A 23,895-nucleotide genomic window follows, 5' to 3' on the forward strand; every position below is an offset into this window, starting at 1 on the left:
TGTTGTAGTTTCGAGAACATACCTTCACCGAAGAGCCAAGCAGTAGATTGCTCCCTCCTACGTATATCTCGCGAAGAGACCGTGAGGAAAAAATCAGAGAGATTAGAGCCCACACAGAGGCATACCGACAATCCTTCTTTCCACGAACAATACGAGACTGGAATAGAGGGGAGAACCGATAGAGGTACTCAACGTACCCTCCGCCACACACCGTCAGGTGGCTTGCGGAGTATGGATGTAGATATGACTGGTCATTTTATTCAGCGCTCTGCCTGAAAGTCACAAAAAGTAATGGCGCCACACTCGAATTAGGACGGGCCCATCCTTCTGCCGGAGAAGTTCGTCTGTGTTGCTCTGTCGTTGCTTCGGCCTGTGGGAGACAGCGTGCGCGGTGGGCGACTGTTCCCTGAAACCACACTCGCTGCTATTGCTTTTTACGGTGCAGTCGACAAGTACACGTCGTTTTAGAGTGGTCTGTGTTCTCAACATTCGACACGAGTGTAACTTTTGACGAGTTAGTTATGGGACGGACGAAAGAGTTGCGCGACGAAGTCGACCGCGTGCTACTGTTATAATAAGTTACCAGCTTGTTCGCGCATGCGCAGTGCAGGAATGGCGTAAGACATCCAGCCGAGTGGAAGAATGCTCTGAGCGGCAGGTCGTGTGCGAGTGCGGACTCGTGGAACGCACCGCGCTGTTTGTGTGTGTTGCACTCGTAAGCTGGGCGTGGTAAGTGCTGTGCTTTCTTTTTCTACAGTTTTTGCTTCGAATTCACGAACTATCGTGTTACTACGACACTGTGCTCGTACAGTATATGCAGCTAGACGACAAGTTTTTTGTGCCAAGGAAAGTACGTCGTTTCGAGAAGTTATTAGAAAAACGAGGGCAACGTGTTTACTTTCCGCCTAGTAATGCTCGGTTTTTGGTTCCGAGATGCTGTTCCTCGGTGAACATCTGCATTTAACATTTGTCACGACGTGCGGATGTTGCTGTCCAGGCAGTAACTGCAAAACTGTAAACAACACCTGGCACGCGGCTGACGTAATACTTCGTCGTTAGCAGGAGATGGCAGTACGCGGCGGATGCAATATCACGTCGCGCCACTTCCGATGATTTTCAGTCGTTTCTAACATTCTTTTTTTGCTCCCGGAATGATATGTGACATCTGCAGACATCGTAGCGGTATCAGTTTAACCATTCGTCGTTTTTGAAACCTTTGTTGATTTGTAGGCACTAGGTGACGTTATAGAGTTATCTGTTTCGCGGATTTAGTACGACTGTGTGTTCAGAATGTGTTGTGAAGAGAAGAAACGTTTGGAAAAAATGATTTAGAGAGCCCTTGACGAGTCTACATACGATGAAAATGAAGTGTTACATGACGACTAAGATTACACGACGTTTAAAACTTGTAGTAATTCTCAATTTTTTGAAGATGAACTGCTTAAGGTATTATTTTCAAAGATTGTGTTGTTACGAAGGATTCAGGAAATCAACGCGAGTGAATGTAATATTCGACTACATACACTGTACTGCGCTACGTTTGCAAAAATTTTATTGGTCTCATGCTTTGTTTCTTTCTTTAGAAGCTGATTGGCTGTAAAAGAAAGGTAACGTGTTTGCTTACACAATCGAATAACTGAATTGCTTCTCAGTTTTTTTCTGTGATGTTGAAGTTTGACCTGAGTAGATTATTCAAGGCTTTATACTAGTTGTTGTTGTCGTGGTCTTCAGTCCTGAGACTGGTTTGATGCAGCTCTCCATGCTACAATATCCAGTGCAAGCTTCTTCATCTCCCAGTACTTACTGCAACCTACATCCTTCTGAATCTGCTTAGTGTATCTATCTCTTCGTCTCCCTCTACGATTTTTTTTTATGCCTCAGAATATGCCCTACCAACCGGTCCCTTCTTCTTGTCAAGTTTTGCCCAAACTCCTCTTCTCCCCTATTCTATTCAATACCTCCTCATTAGTTACGTGATCTACCCATCTAATCTTCAGCATTATTCTGTAGCACCACATTTCGAAAGCTTCTATTCTCTCCCCCCATGAACCATGGACCTTGCCGCTGGTGGGGAGGCTTGCGTGCCTCAGCGAAACAGATAGCCGTACCGTAGGTGCAACCACAACGGAGGGGTATCTGTTGAGAGGCCAGACAAACGTGTGGTTCCTGAAGAGGGGCAGCAGCCTTTTCAGTAGTTGCAGGGGCAACAGTCTGGATGATTGACTGATCTGGCCTTGTAACAATAACCAAAACGGCCTTGCTGTGCTGGTACTGCGAATGCCTGAAAGCAAGGGGAAACTACGGCCATAATTTTTCCCGAGAGCATGCAGCTCTACTGTATGATTAAATGATGATGGCGTCCTCTTGGGTAAAATATTCCGGATATAAAATAGTCCCCCATTCGGATCTCTGGGCGGGGAGTACTCAAGAGGATGTCGTTATCAGGAGAAAGAAAACTGGCGTTCTACGGATCGGAGCGTGGAATGTCAGATCCCTTAATCGGGCAGGTAGGTTAGAAAATTTAAAAAGGGAAATGGACAGGTTAAAGTTAGATATAGTGGGAATTAGTGAAGTTCGGTGGCAGGAGGAACAAGACTTCTGGTCAGGTGACTACAGGGTTATAAACACAAAGTCAAATAGGGGTAATGCAGGAGTAGGTTTAATAATGAATAGGAAAATAGGAATGCGGGGTAAGCTACTACAAACAGCATAGTGAACGCATTATTGTGGTCACGATAGACACGAAGCCCACACCTACTACAGTAGTACATGTTTATATCCCAACTAGCTCTGCAGATGACGAAGAAATTGAAGAAATGTGTGATGAAATAAAAGAAATTATTCAGATAGTGAAGGGAGACGAAAATTTAATAGTCATGGGTGACTGGAATTCGAGTGTAGGAAAAGGGAGAGAAGGAAACGTGGTAGGTGAATATGGATTGGGGATAAGAAATGAAAGAGGAAACCGCCTGATAGAATTTTGCACAGAGCACAACTTAACCATAGCTAACACTTGGTTTAGGAATCATGATAGAAGGTTGTATACATGGAAGAACCCTGGAGATACTAAAAGGTATCAGATAGATTATATAATGGTAAGACAGAGATTTAGGAACCAGGTTTTAAATTGTAAGACATTTCCACGGGGCAGATGTGGACTCTGACCACAATCTATTGGTTATGAACTGTAGATTAAAACTGAAGAAACTGCAAAAAGGTGGCAATTTAAGGAGATCGGACCTGGATAAACTGAAAGAACCAGAGGTTGTACAGAGTTTCAGGGAGAGCATAAGGGAACAATTGACAGGAATGGGGGAAAGAAATACAGTAGAAGAAGAATGGGTAGCTTTGAGGGATGAAGTAGTGAAGGCAGCAGAGGATCAAGTAGGTAAAAAGACGAGGGCTAGTAGAAATCCTTGGGTAACAGAAGAAATATTGAATTTAATTGATGAAAGGAGAAAATATAAAAATGCAGTAAATGAAGCAGGCAAAAAGGAATACAAACGTCTCAAAAATGAGATCGACAGGAAGTGCAAAATGGCTAAGCAGGGATGGCTAGAGGACAAATGTAAGGATGTAGAGGCTTATCTCACTAGGGGTAAGATAGATACTGCCTACAGGAAAATTAAAGACAGCTTTGGAGATAAGAGAACCACTTGTATGAACATCAAGAGCTCAGATGGAAACCCAGTTCGAAGCAAAGAAGGGAAAGCAGGATGGTGGAAGGGGTATATAGAAGGTCTATACAAGGGCGATGCACTTGAGGACAATATTATGGAAATCGAAGAGGATGTAGATGAAGATGAAATGGGAGATACGATAAGGCGTGAAGAGTTTGACAGAGCACTGAAAGACCTGAGTCGAAACAAGGCCCCCGGAGTAGACAACATTCTATTGGAACTACTGACGGCCTTGGGAGAGCCAGTCCTGACAAAACTCTACCATCTGGTGAGCAAGATGTATGAAACAGGCGAAATACCCTCAGACTTCAAGAAGAATATAATAATTCCAATCCCAAAGAAAGCAGGTGTTGACAGATGTGAAAATTACCGAACAATCAGTTTAATAAGCCACAGCTGCAAAGTACTAACACGAATTCTTTACAGACGAATGGAAAAACTTGTAGAAGCCGACCTCGGGGAAGATCAGTTTGGATTCCGTACAAATACTGGAACACGTGAGGCAATACTGACCTTACGACTTATCTTGGAAGAAAGATTAAGGAAAGGCAAACCTACGTTTCTAGCATTTGTAGACTTAGAGAAAGCTTTTGACAATGTTGACTGGAATACCCTGTTTCAAATTCTAAAGATGGCAGGGGTAAAATACAGGGAGCGAAAGGCTATTTACAATTTGTACAGAAACCAGATGGCAGTTATAAGAGTCGAGGGACATGAAAGGGAAGCAGTGGTTGGGAAGGGAGTAAGACAGGGTTGTAGCCTCTCCCCGATGTTATTCAATCTGTATATTGAGCAAGCAGTAAAGGAAACAAAAGAAAAGTTCAGAGTAGGTATTAAAATCCATGGAGAAGAAATAAAAACTTTGAGGTTCGCCGATGACGTAATTCTGTCAGAGACAGCCAAGGACTTGGAAGAGCAGTTGTACGGAATGGATGGTGTCTTGAAGGGAGGATATAAGATGAACATCAACAAAAGCAAAACAAGGATAATGGAATGTAGTCGAATTAAGTCGGGTGATGCTGAGGGTATTAGATTAGGAAATGAGACACTTAAAGTAGTAAAGGAGTTTTGCTATTTGGGGAGCAAAATAACTGATGATGGTCGAAGTAGAGAGGATATAAAATGTAGACTGGCAATGGCGAGGAAAGCGTTTCTGAAGAAGAGAAATTTGTTAACATCGAGTATAGATTTAAGTGTCAGGAAGTCATTTCTGAAAGTATTTGTATGAAGTGTAGCCATGTATGGAAGTGATACATGGACGGTAAATAGTTGGGACAAGAAGAGAATAGGAGCTTTTGAAATGTGGTGCTACAGAAGAATGCTGAAGATTAGATGTGTAGATCACGTAACTAATGAGGAAGTATTCAATAGGATTGGGGAGAAGAGAAGTTTGTGGCACAACTTGACCAGAAGAAGGGATCGGTTGGTAGGACATGTTCTGAGGCATCAAGGAATCACCAATTTAGTATTGGAGGGCAGCGTGGAGGGTAAAAATCGTAGGGGGAGACCAAGAGATGAATACACTAAGCCGGTTCAGAAGGATGTAGGCTGCAGTAGGTACTGGGAGATGAAGAGGCTTGCACAGGATAGAGTAGCATGGAGAGCTGCATCAAACCAGTCTCAGGACTGAAGACCACAATAACAACAACTAGTATTCTCTTGTTGTCCAAACTATTTATCGTCCATGTTTCACTTCCAACATTGAAGTATTAGTCTATTTTCTGTTATTAACCATCTGTTTACAAAGACAACGCAGCAACATTTCGTCGGGCGATTACAATGTTACCCTTTATGGGTGGCGACAATCTGAAACAGAGAACATTCTACACGTAGTGGTCCGAGTAGTATCGACTTTAACGATAAGTGCTAGAAAGTGAGTGGTAAACCTCTCGCTTCTTTACTATAGCTGGTCTATTGGAGGTTCACAGTACACCATTTACGTGGTTTGGCAGTTAATAAAAAGTCGTGGAACTCTGCGGCAAGAGGTGCCACCATCGTGTTCTTAGTGTTGGCCCTTGAGCAAAAAATTTTCGACGACCACTGGACCAGGGCCATTGGCAGTAACGGCGTTTTCAGTCTACTGCTCATGGGTTGGCGGCACGTCTGTTTCCCGTAGCCAATGCGATGATGCTTTGACATAACCTATGAGAGGCAACTACTGAGCCACTGTATTCCTAGCGCCGACATCGACACCGCTGTCTTGTTTGCTGTTTTTCGGTGTGTGTGTTTGTGGCAGGGATTGCTGTAAAGTGGACTGATCTAAGTGAATAAGTAGTGCACAGCGACGCCGTTCGTTGGTGCATGTCTCGTGGGATAGTTGCAGATGTATGGCGTTGAAATGAGTGAAAGAGTGACAGGTTTGTGTGAATGGAATCATCAGGAAGTGGATCTTTTTTTTTTTTTTTTCAAATTCAGTCTTGCGAAAAGGTAGGTGGCTCAGTGTTTATTAATGACAGTTCAAATGGTTCAAATGGCTCTGAGCACTATGGGACTCAACTTCTGAGGTCATAAGTCCCCTAGAACGTAGAACTACTTAAACCTAACTAACCTAAGGGCATCACACACATCCGTGCCCGAGGCAGGATTCGAACCTGCGACCGTAGCGGTCTCACGGTTCCGGACTGAAGCGCCTAGAACCGCACGGCCACTAATGACAGTCACATGTTCAATATTTCAATATAATAAGAAAACGTTGATGCATTTACTCAGTGCGTAGGTGCGGATCGACTGCGTAGCAACACAGAGCAGAGAAGTATTTCGCTGCTTTCTCGAGTACATCCTGGGTTGCGACGCTGTCTCTGGTTTGCAGATACCTGCACAGTTTAAACAGCTGCGCCCCAAATAAGAAGCAACTGAATTTATACAAAATTGTTAAGGCTTTCGTGGCCACTTGTTCACAAACTGCCTATTGGCTTCTGTCTCGCGTTCTTCGGCCGACGTTCATCTGATGATTTTTCTGACGTTTCGCCAGCACGAGTGGCTAGCATTGTCAAAGCTTCACCCCCCATTGCCGGTGGACAACTGGAGGCGAGCTCGCGGCCGCAGACTGTATGTACCTGGCACGCCAACGTCCGAGGGCTTCTCCGCGGTCATTTCCGTTGCGGTTCTCCTGCGTCTAAAAAATGAGAACGACAGAAAGTGCAAAATGGCTAACCAGGGGTGGCTAGAGGACAAATGTAAGGATGTAGAGCCGCATATCACTAGGGGTAAGATAGATACTGCCTACAAGAAAATTAAAGATATCTTTGGAGAAAAGAGAACCACTTGCATGAATATCAAGAGCTCAGATGGAAATCCAGTTCTAAGCAAAGAAGGGAAAGCAGAAAGGTGGAAGGAGTATATAGAGGGTCTATACAAAGGCGATGTACTTGATGACAGTATTATAGAAATGGAAGAGAGTGTAGATGAAGATGAAATAGGAGATATGATACTGCGTGAAGAGTTTGACAGACCGCTGAAAGACCTGAGTCGAAACAAGGCCCCGGGAGTAGACAACATTCCATTGGAACTATTGACAGCCTTGGGAGAGCCACTCCTGACAAAACTCTACCATCTGGTGAGCAAGGTGTATGAGACAGGCGAAATACCCTCAGGCTTCAAGAAGAATATAATAATTCCAAAGCCAAAGAAAGCAGGTGTTGACAGATGTGAAAATTACCGAACTATCAGTTTAATAAGTCATGGCTGCAAAATAATAACGCGAATTTTTTACAGACGAATGGAAAAACTTGTAGAAGCCGACCTTGGGGAAGATCAGTTTCGATACCGCAGAAATTTTGGAACACGTGAAGCAATACTCACTATACGACTTAGATTAAGGAAAGGCAAACCTACGTTTCTATCATTTGTAGACTTAGAGAAAGCTTTTGACAATGTTGACTGAAATACTCCCTTTCAAATTCTGAAGGTGGCAGGGGTAAAATACAGGGAGCGAAAGGCTATTTACAATTCATACAGAAACCAGATAGCAGTTATAAGAGTCGAGGGACATGAAAGGGAAGCAGTGGTTGGGAAGGGAGTGGGACAGGCTTGTAGCCTCTCCCCAATGTTATTCAATCTATATATTGAGCAAGCAGTGAAGGAAACAAAAGAAAAATTCGGAGTACGTTTTAAAATCCATGGAGAAGAAATAAAAACTTTGAGTTTCGCTGATGACATTGTAATTCTGTCAGTGACAGCAAAGGACCTGGAAGAGCAGTTGAACGGAATGGACAGTGTCTTGAAAGGAGGATATAAGATTAACATTAACAGAAGCAAAACGAGGATAATGGAATGTAGTCGAATCTAATCGAGTGATGCTGCGGGAATTTGATTAGGAAATGAGAGGCTTAAAGTAGTAAAGGAGTTTTGCTATTTGGGGAGCAAAATAACTGATGATGGTCGAAGTAGAGAGGATATAAAATGTAGACTGGCAATGGCAAGGAAAGCGTTTCTGAAGAAGAGAAATCTATTAACATCGAGTATAGATTTGAGTGTCAGGAAATCGTTTCTGAAAGTATTTGTATGGAGTGTAGCCATGTGTGGTGTCACCGCCAGACACCACACTTGCTAGGTGGTAGCCGTTTAAATCGGCCGCGGTCCGCTAGTATACGACGGACCGGCGTGTCGCCACTGTCAGTAATTGCAGACCGAGCGCCGCCACACGGCAGGTCTAGAGAGACTTCCTAGCACTCGCCCCAGTTGTACAGCCGACTTTGCTAGCGATGGTTCACTGACAAAATACGCTCTCATTTGCTACGACCTAGCAAGGCGCCATTTATCCTTTGCTATGTATCTAATGAAGCATGTACAGTAACAAGACCAATGTTCACCAATTGTGGATTAAAGTTAAGTATTCCAGCAGCTACGTACTTTTCTTTATAGCATTCATTACGTATCCTGTTTCAGACCTCACGCCAGCCTGCGTGAGTTTAAGAGCGTGCCTTTCGGTTACCCGTCACTGTGGACTGGCTGTCTTGTCAGTCCACAACACCATGTATGGAAGTGAAACATGGACGATAAATAGTTTGGACAAGAAGAGAATAGAAGCTTTAGAAGATGGGTAGATCACATAACTAATGAGGAGGTATTGAATAGAATTGGGGAGAAGAGGAGCTTGTGGCACAACTTGACTAGAAGAAGGGATCGGTTGGTAGGACATGTTCTGAGACATCGAGGGATCACCAATTTAGCACTGGAGGGCAGCGTGGAGGGTAAAAATCGTAGAGGGAGACCAAGAGATGAATACACTAAGCAGGTTCAGAAGGATGTAGGTTGCAGTAGGTACTGGGAGATGAAGAAGCTTGCACAGGATAGAGTAGCGTGGAGAGCTGCATCAAACCAGTCTCAGGACTCAAGACCACAACAACAACATCAACAACTACAAGTGCGTTTCTTACGTAGGTTTACATAAATTATTTTAGTTTTTTGAGGTTTAAATTTGTTTACGCGTAAAAAGAAACATTTCACTGCCCCCTTGAATGATACTGTTTAGTTTCATTACATGTTAGAAAATATAAAGTAGAATTCAGTTGAATGTAAAAGTCAGGTAGCGGGCAAACTTTTAGATAGTTTTACTTTTTAATTATAGTTTTGTTAATGTTCATGTTTACGGAAATTGTCTTTCATCTTTAAAGTTCAACTTATCAATCATTTCATTAAAAGTTCCGCAAATTATCGTACAAATCATACAAGTCCTATAAATGTTACTTCATGTGTAAACGCCTTTTACGAATGAGAAAACACACATAATGTATTCTTTACTGTGCTCTTGGCACGTATTTGTCCATGTCTCGTCAAAAAAAAAAGTGTCTGCTTTGCATATTTATTTAGTTAAAAGTCCGCCGAGCGAACGTATTGGCTGAGCGGACAGTAGCCGCGCGGTGTGCGAGGTCATTGCTCCCGGCGCTCATTCAACTGGGCAGACAAGCGAAGAGCGTCGGCCAGCAGCGGCTGGTGTGATGTGAGGTAGGGCGCCTGCCTGCATACAGAGAGGGAGTGGCCACGGGTGAAGTTGGCCGTGACTGGTTGATTAGGTTTGGCGCCATTTTTCTGCCAAACGTCTCTCGCGCTTCCTATGTTCGCCGTGCTTGTGAGCTGAATTGAAGTTCAGAGGACTTTTGGAAACGGTTAAAAGGAATCTGAATTATTGAGAGACTTGTTATGCGGTGTGCACGCATGTTCGATTTTGTTGTATGTCGTTTTTAGTACATAATTAGCGTTTGGGATCTAAAATACGAGTTGAAACAATGAAGCGTTTTGTGATGAAGTCGGTAGGCCTACATGTTTGAAGTAAACACGTTAGCAATTGCACAGTATTGTTTTTGACATCTGTAATTCGTTCTGCAGACGTTCGTAAACGATGCCAGGTTGTGCTGCATTTGGTTGTTCCAATAGAGGCGAAGGTGGATTTCGCGTGTTAGCATTTCCACGCAATGAAGAAAGACGAAAGCAGTGGGCAGTTTTTTTAAGTACTTTTAGTCACGCAAAACAGATAGGCCTATTACAATTCACTGCATTTGTAAGCTTTTATTTCTTTAACAGTTCGTGCACACTGGTAGCATCACAAGCTTTTCTGAAGCCAATATCTGACAGTCCTTGCTGGAAACGGGAAGTTCCTGTAATTGCTGTGCCACGCTCATTCGACTTTATAGCGTCAAACTTTATTTCGTTCCGAATCAGAACAATAGGCATTATTTTGGTTTCAGTATTATTATTGCCTGACTGTTGACGCAGGCAAGGCACTGCCTCTGAGCACTATGGGACTTAACATCTGAGGTCATCAGTCCCCTAGAACTTAGAACTACTTACACCTAACTAACCTAAGGACAGCACACAACACCCAGTCATCATGGACGCAGGCAAGTTGTAAGCACGTTTTCCGCGGCTGTCGTGGTTGCTCAAACATTTTTCGTAGTAAATAATTGTAGGTACTCTTGAAGACAGTTTTTAATAGGCCTACTTACTGTGGGATAGAAGGGATACGGTAGTTTTCTTGTTATATTTGGTCGTTATTACAGTAGCCTACATTTAACATTACCTGATTTTTGTAATCTTTTTCGTTTGTTATCTACGAGAGGTGTTCAGTAAAGTCGTAAGCAGTTGTTTACTTGTGATATGCAAAAAGTTTGAAGACGTGACAAGAAGTACTAATACGTCTCACACTTTTTGCATGTAACAAGTAAACAACTGCTTACGAGAATGAGATTTTCACTCTGCAGCGGAGTGTGCGCTAATATGAAACTTCCTGGCAGATTAAAACTGTGTGCCGGACCGAGACTCGAACTCGGGACCTTTGCCTTTCGCGGGCAAGTGCTTGGGTAGTTCAGTTGGTAGAGCGCTTGCCCGCGGAAGGCAAAGGTCCCGCGTTGGAGTCTCGCTCCGGCACACAGTTTTAATCTGCCAGGAAGTTTCAACTACTTACGACTTTCATTCATCTGACGTAATACAGGTACGTTAAATCTTTAGCGTTATGCACTTCCGATACAAAACAAATGCTATACACTATTTTTGTTTTGTTTACGTTACTTTTATTGCAATATGTCTAGTAAACGAACTTTAAAGGAGATAAATGCAAGTAACGAATAATTTTTACAGTCACTGTATCAAATTTTCCTGTGCTGTACGTAGTAGGCTACTATGAGTATATTATAGCTGTAAAGAAAGGCATTTCACGAATGATTTCGCCATATTGTCTTGTGCTTTTGATTCGGTGAGTTTGTACTCCACTACTGGCCATTCAAAAGTTCCGCCCGGAGTTTGGCAGAAAAATGGCCGCCGTATCGTCCGGTTGGCCACTCTCTCCCTGTACAGGCTCTCTAGCAACAGGTGGCAGCTAGCGCCATCTCGTAGCGATGACGTCACCCGATCACTCGCCGCATGCCGCGCGCCCTGCTGCCGGCCGGTGGAACTATATGGGCAGGCACATTCCGCGCACGTGATTCGAGTTGCATTGCATTGCTGCGCAGAAGCACGCAGTGCCAATCCACGCGAAGCTTCTTGCGTTCATGAAATGCATAAAACGCGGCAGAATTAGTCCTTTATATGTCACTACACACTGTAGCGTCCTGGGAAAAAGGTTCGGATAAGCACGTGTTGTGTTGTGTGATAAGTATCCCTCTAGCATGAATGTAAATTGTCACTGTTTATTCACTAGAGCGTTAACAGTTCACACGACTGAAGCTTGTCATACTGTTTTAAAATCGTTCCCGGTTTGAATAACCACAACAAAAGTGTCTCAACAGTGTTTCTTATTTAGTGCGTTTATACGCTTATTTTTAAGCATGCATTTATTAAACGTCTCTGCTAACACATTTTATTCATCGCACCGTAAAGTCTCATCGTGTGTGATTGCATTGTTTATGTGTTGTCGATAACACATCGTCCCAGCACTGTGTCTTTAGCGAAATTAGTGACAGTTTGTGCCTGAAAAGTAGCATGTCACTATGGTGCACTACACTATATTGCTTTCTGTGCGTGTGTGAATGTTTTATCACTCATTGGATTAGGCCACAAGAAGAGGCTGAAGACGTTGGTTCCTCTCCCGTCGGCTGCTACACATCGTCAACAAACGGTGAGTTGGACCTAGCCATTGTTTATAATCTCTTTCTCCTAATTATATGTAAACACTTCGAAGTCCACATTTCGCACTCTCTTGAGTGTCCTATGTTCTGTTGATAGTCCACTTATCCTTGTGGCACTATTTGCGACACATGTAAACAGTCGCTTTTGCAAATTTACATCTTATTTACAATTGAGTCCCTGCTACCTGAATACCAGAAAGCGACGTACTAAATACCTAACTATTTACATAATACATAAATATTAAACTTGTTTACATTGAAACCATGCCTGCATAGAAATATGATGCTGCTATATACTACAGCAGTCTGGTTTAACATTCCTACTGAGTGGCTCATATGTGCAAGATTACTGTCAACACACATGAGACCACGACCGTTCCATGTTGCACAGTACATGTGAAATTCCTAGTCGCAACAAAGGGAAAACGACCGCAGAGAACAAAGCACGAGAGATCCCCCCCCCCCCTCCAAAAAAAAAAAGAGAAAGCCAAAACCCCGAAATTCGTGGTCGCGAAATTAAACCTTCCTCAAAAACCATGTGTGTCAAGCCTGTGTCTCGCCAAGCATAATCGGTTCATCTCATGGTCTTATAAAACTGTGCTTACAACCAGGCATATAAATGAGTCTTAATACTACTTTACTACAGTGTTATCTGTGTCATAAATTGTGTTCACATAAAAATCCATATAGATATATACAATAAACAAACATCAGTAAAAATGTAAATGCATAGATGCTTACTAACTTTGAGTCAAAACCTTACAGATATTATTTACATAGATCTGTGGATGTTATTATTTCTGTAGCACATTTCTGGTGGGAAATATGAGAACATGGTATTCATGGACGAAAATTGTCAATAAGAAGTTTCCTAATCAAACATTCTTTAAATGACTCAGTCAGAGGTTCTTCAGAATCAGAATGTTTATTATCCCGTAACATACAAAGTCAAATCACAGATCTGATGTACTGGGGACTCGTCAACATTACATTTACATTACAATTACAATTTGTATATACAGTATTACTAAAACAATATATCAACACTCCAGTTTACATGAATTACAAAGTAATATATAACAACAGTGTTTGCATAGTGGACATATTTTTACAATCATTTATTTGACACAAAACTGCTAAGCTTAATTTACAGGTGATGTTTCCTTGCTCAGACTTCCACATCATCGTTCATAAATTCTTCTACAGAGTAATAAAATTTTTTCCGCTAATAACTTGTGCAGCTTTGATTTAAATTGCTCTAGCTCCATGCTATTTATTTGTTTCTTTTTTAGCATGTTGTAGATTTTCATGCCTATTATTGTGGGGTTTGTGCATATGACTTTAACCTGTGAGTAGGAAGCATTGTCTTATTCCTAGTGCTGTATTGATGCTTAATATTGTTGTCTACGAATAACATACGGTTACTGTATACAAAAATAATCAGTTCAGAGATGTGCAAACAGAGGGCACTTAATACCACTAGATTTCTTAACAGTGGGCGACAAGATTTTTTTGGTCTTGCATTACACATATTTCTAACAATTGATTTTTTGTAATTTTAATATTCTAATGATTTTGCTTGTATTACCCCAAAAGATAATGCCATACCTTATAACAGCTTCAAAATAGCTGTGATAAACTACTTTTCTTATCTCCATGCTAGTTGAATATGACAAAATCTTCATAGCAAAGGTCAGGCTGTTTATCTTATTTGCTTTCTATATATGAAGACCAGGATAAATTTTGATTCCTAAAAATTTAACACAATCTGATTCTTTCAGTACTTGGTTACTGCAGGTAATATGAATTTCATTTATCTTAGAGTTTATAGTTTTGAACTGTAGTAAATGTTTTTTTCCAATATGCGATTTTAACACATTTAGTCAGAACCAGTTTTCTACACTGTCTAATAGATTTGTGGCTGTTGAGGGAATTTGTTGTGAGTGATTGGTTTTGATGAGGGCAGCCGTATCATCAGTGAATAAAACTGAGTGTGAATTTATGTTTAGTGGCAAGTCATTTATGTACAGTAAGAATAAAATTGGAACCAAAAGTCAGCCTTGTGGAACACCTTGTGAAATAATCATCCATTCAGAGAAGAAATTTCCCTTGCTTGATGATATAACTACTCTGTGTTTCTTCTTTGTGAGGTATAACCTGAACCACTCTAAAACATGACCTCCAGTTCCGTATTTTTCCATTTTATACAGGAGCCATTGATGGTTTACACAATCAAATGCTTTTATGAGGTCACAGAACAATCCTGCAACTTTGCTAGACTTGTCTAAGGCAGAACAAATTTTTTTCACAGACTCATAATAATAATAATAATAATAATAATAATAGTATTTATTCAACATCGAATAATCAGATACAATCCGTAGAAATCATACAGTGTCAGGACATCATACAGATTATTTTCTGAATACGTCAGTTTATAAATTACAAACTAAAGATTTGTTTGTATTAACAAATTTTATGTTTTGATGCATTTTACATTTGGTAGTATACAATCACAATATTACAAATATTGTTGTTATCAACATTATATTAGTTGTAGGTTAGTTAAAACTATGAGCTTGACATACTTATGAAGCAATTTTCATACAGGTATAATACTTGTCTAGGGAATGAAAAGGGTTTTCAATTAGAATTCTTTTTAGCTGATCTTTTGTTAGTGGGAAGGGTTGTGAGACTTTTTGGTTGGGCATTGGATAGCTTCAGCCCAGCATGAAGTACATTTTTTTCATATAAAGCTGTTCTGTGGCTATTTACATGGTATCTGAACTTTAGCCTTGAATCGTACTGGTGCAGGTCACAGTTGAAATTTGGATTTATTGTTTCCACAAGCAGTATAACTTTCAATATGTATACACCTATAATGGTAAGCACACCTAACTTTGGGAACAGATTCCGACACGATTCTCGAGGTTTGGCACCACAAATAATTCTGATAGCTTTATTCTGTAGTATTAATAATGTGCTTAGGTTGGCTTGAGTTGTTGCACCCCATATTTCTACAGCATGGTTTAAATTTGATGAGAATAGGGCATGATAGGCAGTTTTTAGTACACACATGCCGTTACAATATTTGCTAATCATATTTATAGGAAACACATTCTTCGACAGCGTACATGCTAAGGAATCGATATGCATGTCCCGTTTGAGGCTGTCCTGGATTGTAATTCCGAAGAACTTTGTCCATTTTTCCTTATTTACAATATCATTTTCTATGTATAATTTCATGTCAAATTCTATTTGTTTCCGTATGTTAAATTCCATCATTGCAGTCTTTGAAGCACTTACACCTGCCTAATATCGTGTGGGGCCCCCGCGAGGACGCAGAAGTGCCGCGGCACGACGTGGGATGCACTCGACTAACTGGAGGGAGTGGACACCACGAACCGTGCACGGCTGTCCATGAATCCGTAGGAGTGCGACGAGATGGATTCTCTTCTGACAGCACGTTGCCAGACATCCCGGATATGCTCAATAATGTTCATGTCTGGGGAGTTTGGTGGGCGGCGGTAGTGTTTAAACTCAGAAGAGTGTTCCTGGAGCCACTCTGTAGCAATTCTGGACGCGTGGGGTGTCGCATTGACCCGCTGGAATTGCCCACGTCCATGGATGCAGGTGATCAGACAGGATGCTTACGTACTTGTCACCTGCGAGAACTGTATCTAGGCGTATCAGGGATCCCATATCACTCCAAGAGCTACACGCCCCTCACCACTACAGAGTCTCCAGCAGCTTGAACAGTCCCCTGCTGGCGTGCAGGGTCGTTGGATTCATGAGGTTGTTTCCATACCCGTACACATCTGTCCGATCGATACAATTTGAAAAGAGACTCGTCCCAGCAGGCAACACGTTTCCGGTCATCAACAGTCCAATGTCGGCGGTGAGGGGCCCAGGCGACGCATAAAGCTTTGTGTCGTGCAGTCATCGAGGGTACACGAGTGGGACTTCTGCTCCGAAAGCGCATATCGATGATGTTTCGTCGAACGGTTCGCACGCTGCCACTTGTTCGTGGCCCAGCACTGAAACCTGCAGCAATTTTCGGAAGGGTCGCACTTATGTCAGGTTGGGCGATTCTCTTCAGTCGTCGTTGGTCCCGTTCTTGTAGGATCTTTTTCTGGCCACAGCGATGTCGGGAGACCTGATGTTTTGCCGGATACCTGATATTCACGGTATACTCGTGAAATGGTCGTAAGGGAAGATCCCCACTTCATCGCTACCTCGGAGATCCTGTGTCCCATCTCTCATGCGGGGACTATAATTCCACGTTCAAACTCACGTAAATCTCGATAACCTGCCATTGTAGCAGCAGTAAACGATCCAACAGCTGCGCCAGACAGTCGTTGTCTTCCATAGGCGTTGCCGACCGCAGCGCCGTATTCTGGTTGTCTGTGTGTCCCTTTGAATGCGCACGCCTGTGTCAGTTTGTTTGCCGCTTCGGTGTATGTCAGGCCCGTAGTATGGGATCGGTACCACGACGCCTCTGTCCTCGGAGACGACCGCTGCACTGCCGTTTGCTATTAAAAAGACGCCGAATGCATGTCACGAAAAAGGACTTTGGCGGGTAACGTAACTCTGTCTTCAGTTATTAAAATTACCAATCAAAATTTGCGAATATGAGATGAAGGGAAGGACGTCATGCCAGAAAAGTTAAAAACGCTGTAACTTTGTGGCACCACTTTACTTCTCTCACAACCAATTAGCGTCAGAAGCAACCACCACCTTATACGCATGTATTACGAAAATTTGCACGGCATGTGTCACGAGAGACGCCCGGGAGGCGCCGCCGTCGTACCCCCCCCCCCCCCCCCCCCCACCCCTTCACGGACACCACCCGAGTTTAAGTTGCACGAACAACGTGGCCATCTGATCAGCCGACCCGGATCAGGAGAGCCACCGCAGCACATTTCAGCTACCACTGTCTATACTTTTACAAATAAATTCGTAATACTTTGTCAGCATGAACAGGAAGGAATCACGATTCACACTCGTAGCAGTGCAAGTTCAAAAACATAACAAAGTAACTTCTTTTTACATGTAAACTAAGAAAAAAATATTGAATTTAATTGATGAAAGGAGACAATATAAAAATGCAGTAAATGAAGCAGGCAAAAGGGAATACAAACGTCTCAGAAATGAGATCCGAAGGAAGTGCAAAATGGTTAAGCAGGGATGGCTAGAGCACAAATGTAGAGGCTTATTTCACTAGCGGTAAGATAGATACTGCCTACAGGAAAATTAAACAGACCTTTGGAGAAAAGAGAACCACTTGTACAAATATCAAGAGCTCATATGACCCAGTTCTAAACAAAGAAGGGAAAGCAGAAAGGTGGAAGGGGTATATAGAGGGTCTATACAAGGTTGATGTACTTGAGGACAATATTATGGAAATAGAAGAGGATGTAGATGAAGATGAAATAGGAGATACGATACTGCATGAAGAGTTTGACAGAGCACTGAAAGACCCGAGTCGAAACAAGGCCGTGGGAGTAGACAGCATTCCATTAGAACTACTAGCGGCCTTGGGACAGACAGTCCTGACAAAACTCTACCATCTGGTGAGCAACATGTATGAGACCAGCGAAATACCCTCAGGCTTCAAGAAGAATATAATAATTCCAATCCCAAAGAAAGCAGGTGTTGACAGATGTCAAAATTACAGAACTATGAGTTTAATAAGTCACAGCTGCAAAATACTAACGCGAATTCTTTACAGACCTCGGCGAAGATGAGTTTGGATTCCGCAGAAATGTTGGAACACGTGAGGCAATACTGACCCCACGACTTATCTTAGATATTTCGCTGCGCCAAGTCACAACCAGACTGTTGTATTCCAACTGTACGTAGACCTCTGGCTACACGCTACAGATCAGTCTGTCACCAAAGCCAGATTTTTGCTGCCGATTCAAGCTGTGATCATATGCCCCGGCTTAACAATAGTACAGGAAATCGCGAGATGCCATAGGACGTGCTACTGGGTATTTGAGGTACCGGTGTGTACAGCAATGTAGACGACCACCTCTCCAAGGTCTCGCTGTATGGTGGTACAACACGCAATGTGTGTTCTTCATGAGCAGTAAAAAGGGCGGAAATGCTGTTTATGTTGATCTCTGTTCCAATTTTCTGTACAGGTCCAAAACTCTCGGTACTTAGGTGATGCAAAACTGTTTTTGATGCGTATATTTCGCCGTGTTCGGTGAAGCTTGGCATGTTTGTCAAGCTTAGATCGTGCTTAACGTGTGTGCGGAAAATTTGACAAGATGGCGGACGTTGGTTGTGTCGATGATACGCAGCGCATGTTTAGTGAAAATTGCTTTATTACGATTTATCACACTGTATTGTGAGTTTCCACAACTGTGGAATATACGATCGAGGACAAAAACAAAATAGCACTGACAATTATCAAAATGATAGAGGTATCACATCTTTCCCAGCCATATACTAGGTAGCAAGGGTTTATGAACAAAACCGATGTTTTACGTATAACATACAAGAGTGAGTGCCATGACATAAAATAAATCGAAGTCCTTCGGTTCTTCCGCGTCAGAGGACAAAGTAGAAGAGAATAATTTTGCGCGTACAATACTTGGCGCTTTTTTTTTTCTTTTTTTCAGTGTGAGGACGAAGTTACTAACGGGTCACTGTCGTTTACGGCTTTTCGTGTGTGTGTATTTCTCTCTCATTTTTAACCATTCCCTGTACCAGGGTCTCGTTCTTTAAACATTGTTCCAGAGTCCTGTTACAAATACTGTATCTGCACTTTCAGCCATTCCCGCAAGTGCCAAAATGCAGAATACACAAAAAAGCGTCTGCTTCAAAACTAAGGTTAAATTGACAAACTTTCTTGGCACGTGTATAGGCTTGTTTGACACGTGCGTGGCTAGATAAGAGCGAATGTGACGCACGAATTTCCTCTTTTACGCTGCGCGTAACGAGTTTTTGAGAGTTTTATTGCCCATTCGAAGAAAGCTGATTTCGTCATCGGGTTCTGATAATAATAGGCCCGTTTAGCTGATTTTGATGTGTAAATCTCTCATTTTAAGCCATTTCCTGGACCAGTGACATTCTTCTTCTTTCTTTCTTTCTCCTTCTTCTTCTTCTTCTTCTTCTTCTTTTTCTTCAAACATAGCACCAACGTCAATACCAGGATGGCTTTGTCTGTATTTATCGCTATTCTCATTACTGTCAAAATGGCAGAATTTTATACGAGGGCTGTTCAAAAATTAAGGTGACTTTTCAAATTGCGCGGACAACGTACATCCGGTTATCGGTCTTTTTGTTTTGTTATGTTGGTACACACGTCCCGAACATACGTTCACAGTTTCAAGTTTGTTTTTGACAGATAGAAAGGTTAGACGTGTTTTAGTGTGCTCGACTATTTCCGATTATTACAAAAAATGGAGCAGAGAATTTGTATAATCAATTTTTTTATGAAAAATGGAATCAAGTGGTCTAAAAAACTTCAGATGTTGACAGTGGCATACGGTGAGTCTGCTCTAAGTGAAAAAAAAAGTTTACAAGTGGTACAAGCTTTTCCAAGATGGCCGAGATGCCACTGACGAACCTCGCTCTGGCCACCTCAGCACATCAACAACAGATGATAACGTCGAAGCTGTGAAGAAAATTGTTTTGGAAGATAGTCGAATTACCGTAAGACAAGCTGCTGAGGATGTTGGCATATCGGTCGGCTCGTGTCATGCAGTTGTTTTTTGGATATTTTGGGCATGAGACAAGTGTTAACGAAGTTTGTTTCGAAACTTCTCAATTTTGTTCAGAAAAACCGTCGTTTGAGCATCGTTCAGGAGCTCTTGACTTGCGATAATGATGATCCTGATTTGCTGAAATGGGTCGTACCTGGTGACGAAACATGGGTTTACTGTTGTGACGTCGAAACCAAAGCCAAGTCGTCCCAATGGAAAAGCATCCAGGAGAGGCAAGGCCGAACAAAGCACGCCAAATCCGGTCAAATGTCAAAGTTCTGCTGCTCACTGTTTTTTTTTTTTCCAATCACAGTGGCGTAGTGCATCGTGAATTTTTGCCTCAAGGTCGCACGGTCAATGGGTATTACCTTGACGTCCGGAACTGACGAAAAACAATTCACCGCTTTTGCACCACGATAGTGCACCTGTTCATTCATCGTTGCTTCTGGGAGATTTTTTGGCCAAAAACAACACGACAGTCATTCCTCAGCCACGATATTCACCGGATTTGGTTCCCTGCGACCTTTTTCCTGTTCCCAAAACTGAAGAGACCTATAAAAGGACGAAGATTTTCAACGATTGAGGAAATAAAAATTGCACTGCTGGAAGTACTCAAGGCTGTACCACAAAGTTCTTATGAGAAGTGCTTCGAGGATTGGAAGAAGCGCTGCCACAAGTGTATTGTATCAAAGGGGATTACTCTGAAGGGGACAGCATGAATACTGATGAATAAATAAGTGTTTTTTCATAAAAATATAAAGTCGCCTTACTTTTTGAACACACCTCGTCTGTCGGTATCGCACTTTCAGGCACTGTAGCTCAACAAACCTAGAAAAACAGGACTATCTTGGATAGATCTATAACGCACTGTAGCACCGAAACCGCATATTTGCGTGATAAGCATGTATAAATACGAAATCCACCAAATACAGCACTACCTATCTGGTCTATGCGGGACTATAACTTCGGAAAATGTGAAAGTGAGATTGCGCTGTACGGTGTGCTTTTGTTCTACAGTCTGGGCAGAGGACACGTCATAGCTTCAACCAATCAGAACATAGAATGAGAGTACATTACACGTTATGTAATCAGCCAATCATATCATCTCATTCTCAACGCGCGTACACACAATCGACGAAAAAAATTGTTAAAACTGAAACACAAATAAAGTGGATAGTCCAGTGTACTGTACAAAACGTACAGTACCTAGCAAAATGCTGCTGTAACATACCTGTAATGTCGAGGAAACTGAAGGCGTCGGTTTCCCCAAAAAGGCAGTGAGTTGTAGTCGCGACTTGTGCTTGCAACATTCTTCAAAAGACTTCCTGTTTCTTAATTCCGCTGGAAGGGTAAATTGTACCCGCTTCAACAAAAAAGTGATGTAATATTTATTTTTGGTTATGTACTCGACAGAACATACCCTCAGCTAGGTAACCCTGGAAATATTTGGTCTCTCTGTCGTTTTGTGGAATGGCACCTGTGGAGTCCCACTTCATTCTCTCCACGTTCTGTGTGTGGACGGAACGCTCTTACGTATCTGTAAGGTTCAGACTATGGTTCACTCTGACCTGCTGAAAACCTACAGTGCCGACTAGAGTGTTGTATTAACTGAAGCAGTCACTAACGATCGTCGTTCCAGAGAGGATCTTTCCTTTTATTATTCTGAACCACTCTTACTTCATCAGAAATTCAGTGGGCTCAAGGAAGCGTTTTTTAGCTCGGCCCTCCCTGAATTCCACCGACAGTTTCCTGAGATTTCACGGCCATTGGTGAGTCCTTTTTCGAAATTTCGCTGCGCCAAGTCACAACCAGACTGTTGTATTCCAACTGTACGTAGACCTCTGGCTACACGCTAGAGATCAGTCTGTCACCAAAGCCAGATTTTTGCTGCCGATTCAAGCTGTGATCATATGCCCCGGCTTAACAATAGTACAGGAAATCGCGAGAAATTCGGAAAACACAGCCAAAAAGAGCTTAATCGCGCCCCTGCAAATCGCGACCTATTCGTAGAACAGCCAAGTACGTGTAACAACAAAAAATACAAAAGTCACAGCTTCACTGCCAGTAATGTAACCCAAGATCACTGAACCCTCCTAGAACTGACGACTGCAGTTGGCACCAACGTGGTTCCCGTCAACACTCTTAGCAGTATGATCGTCAGTATACGGTGTAAAACAGGACATTTTGTATGTAGCAAACCGATGGAGACCTTATAATTGTAATTAATTAGTGCGTAAACTATAAATTATCAGTTCCTTCGAATAAAATAAGAATAGTAAAATTTAAGATGGTTAGTAGTAATGTCCGTCGAGCAGTCTAAGGCGCTACAGTCATGGACTGTTCGGCTGGTCCCGGCGGAGGTCCGAGTCCTCCCTCGGGCATGGGTGTGTGTGTGTTTGTCCTTAGGATAATTTAGGTTAAGCAGTGTGTAAGCTTAGGGACTGATGACCTTAGCAGTTAAGCCCCATAAGATTTCACACACATTTGAACGTTTTAGTAATGTCAGTGTCATGTGTCCCACCCCCCCCCCCCCCCCTCGTCACCGTCCCCCTTTAATGTTCTAGGATTAAGTTCTGTTATTATGTCCAAGCCGTGACACACCCTCGGGAATCGCGAAATCAAAATCATTATACAGGGTGCGTCAAAAAACTGTATACACACTTTGAAGCGTCATAGAAAATTTATTTCCCGGCCTACAATGTTAAATTTCTGAAAACTTAAAGTCCAATTGGAAAAATAAATGTACTTTTGCAAATGTGATTAATGTTCAAACTAGTGGCCTTCAGCATCAATACATTTCTGAGTACGAGTCACCACTGACTCCGTACATTGTACCAAAGTGTCCAAAGAGTTTTCTGCGCACACCGCCTGAATCTCATTCCAAAGTGTGTCCAGGTTACTTGGTTTACGTTTGTACACCTCATCTTTTACTGTGTCCCGTAAGAAGGAATCCAGCGGCGTGAGGTGTGGAGAGCGTGCAGGAAACTGGATTGGTCCCCTGCGTCCTATCCACTGGCCTGGCACATCGTAATCCAGGTATGCTCGTACGTCCCTATGATAGTGCGGCGGGGCGCCATCTTGTTGGAAATAAAACTCATCATTACCGTATAATGCACGAATGGCAGGGAACATGGAGTCAGCAAGCATTGTTAGGTACGTTTCTCCAGTAACAGTACCTTCAAAGTGGAAAGGCCCAATGAGTCCCCTTGCAGACAAACCACACCACACATTTACACCAGGCAAATTCACAGCCTTTTCAACTGTAATGTGACGATTATCTTCAGCCCAGTACACACAACTGTGGCTATTGACAGCTCCATTGAGTTTGTATTGGACTTCATCCGACCAGATTATGCTACCCATAAATCCCGGTTCACGTCTCACCATCTCCTGAACCCATCACAAAATTCTAACCTTCTATCTGGATCGTCGTCACTTAGCTGTTGCAGCAGCCTCGGAATGTACACACGAAACTTGCCTTTCTTCAGAATGCGTTGCACATTACCAGCACTTACATTACTCTCACGTGCCGCTTGCCTCGAAGATTTTTGAGGCGAACGCTGAAACAGTTGCGAGACCGCAGTTGTGGGGAATCATCACTTGTAGCTGTACGAGGTCGCCCTGATCCACCTTTATGCACATCACACACTGTTCCACGAATTTCGAATTTCTCTCGTAGACGTGTAATTGTTAACCTTGGAGGTGGTTCTGTACCATAGTCACTTCTCCACTGTCTTCGAACCGCAGCTACATTCTCAAACTTCCAGTACCACTTAATTATCTGCTTCCGCGCTTCGAAGCTCAAACGCACGTCCGCCATGTTGCAGGTAGTTCCTTGCCACTGCTGCCACCTGTTGAAGAAACATAACATTACTTTCTCAAATATATTAAACCTTGTAGAACGGGAAATAAATTCACTATAACAGTTCAAAGTGTGTA

At 42.5% G+C, this 23,895-nt stretch overlaps 1 protein-coding gene across 7 annotated transcripts in view; it reads left to right on the forward strand.

Moving 5' to 3' along the window:
- Positions 1 to 712: 712 nt before the first annotated feature.
- LOC124564247 overlaps positions 713 to 23,895 on the forward strand; it is a 116,568-nt gene continuing 93,385 nt past the window's right edge. For 6 of the 7 annotated variants that reach the window (XM_047131006.1, XM_047131000.1, XM_047131007.1 and 3 more), the window contains exon 1: positions 11,621 to 12,231. The gene's annotated coding sequence lies outside the window, so the exon portion shown is untranslated. Of the gene's footprint in view, positions 730 to 11,620; positions 12,232 to 23,895 lie in introns of those variants that run through there. The other variant, XM_047131001.1, reaches the window with a different exon arrangement.

The sequence above is a fragment of the Schistocerca americana genome, unplaced genomic scaffold (assembly GCF_021461395.2).
Source record: "Schistocerca americana isolate TAMUIC-IGC-003095 unplaced genomic scaffold, iqSchAmer2.1 HiC_scaffold_13, whole genome shotgun sequence".
Lineage (NCBI taxonomy): Eukaryota > Metazoa > Arthropoda > Insecta > Orthoptera > Acrididae > Schistocerca > Schistocerca americana.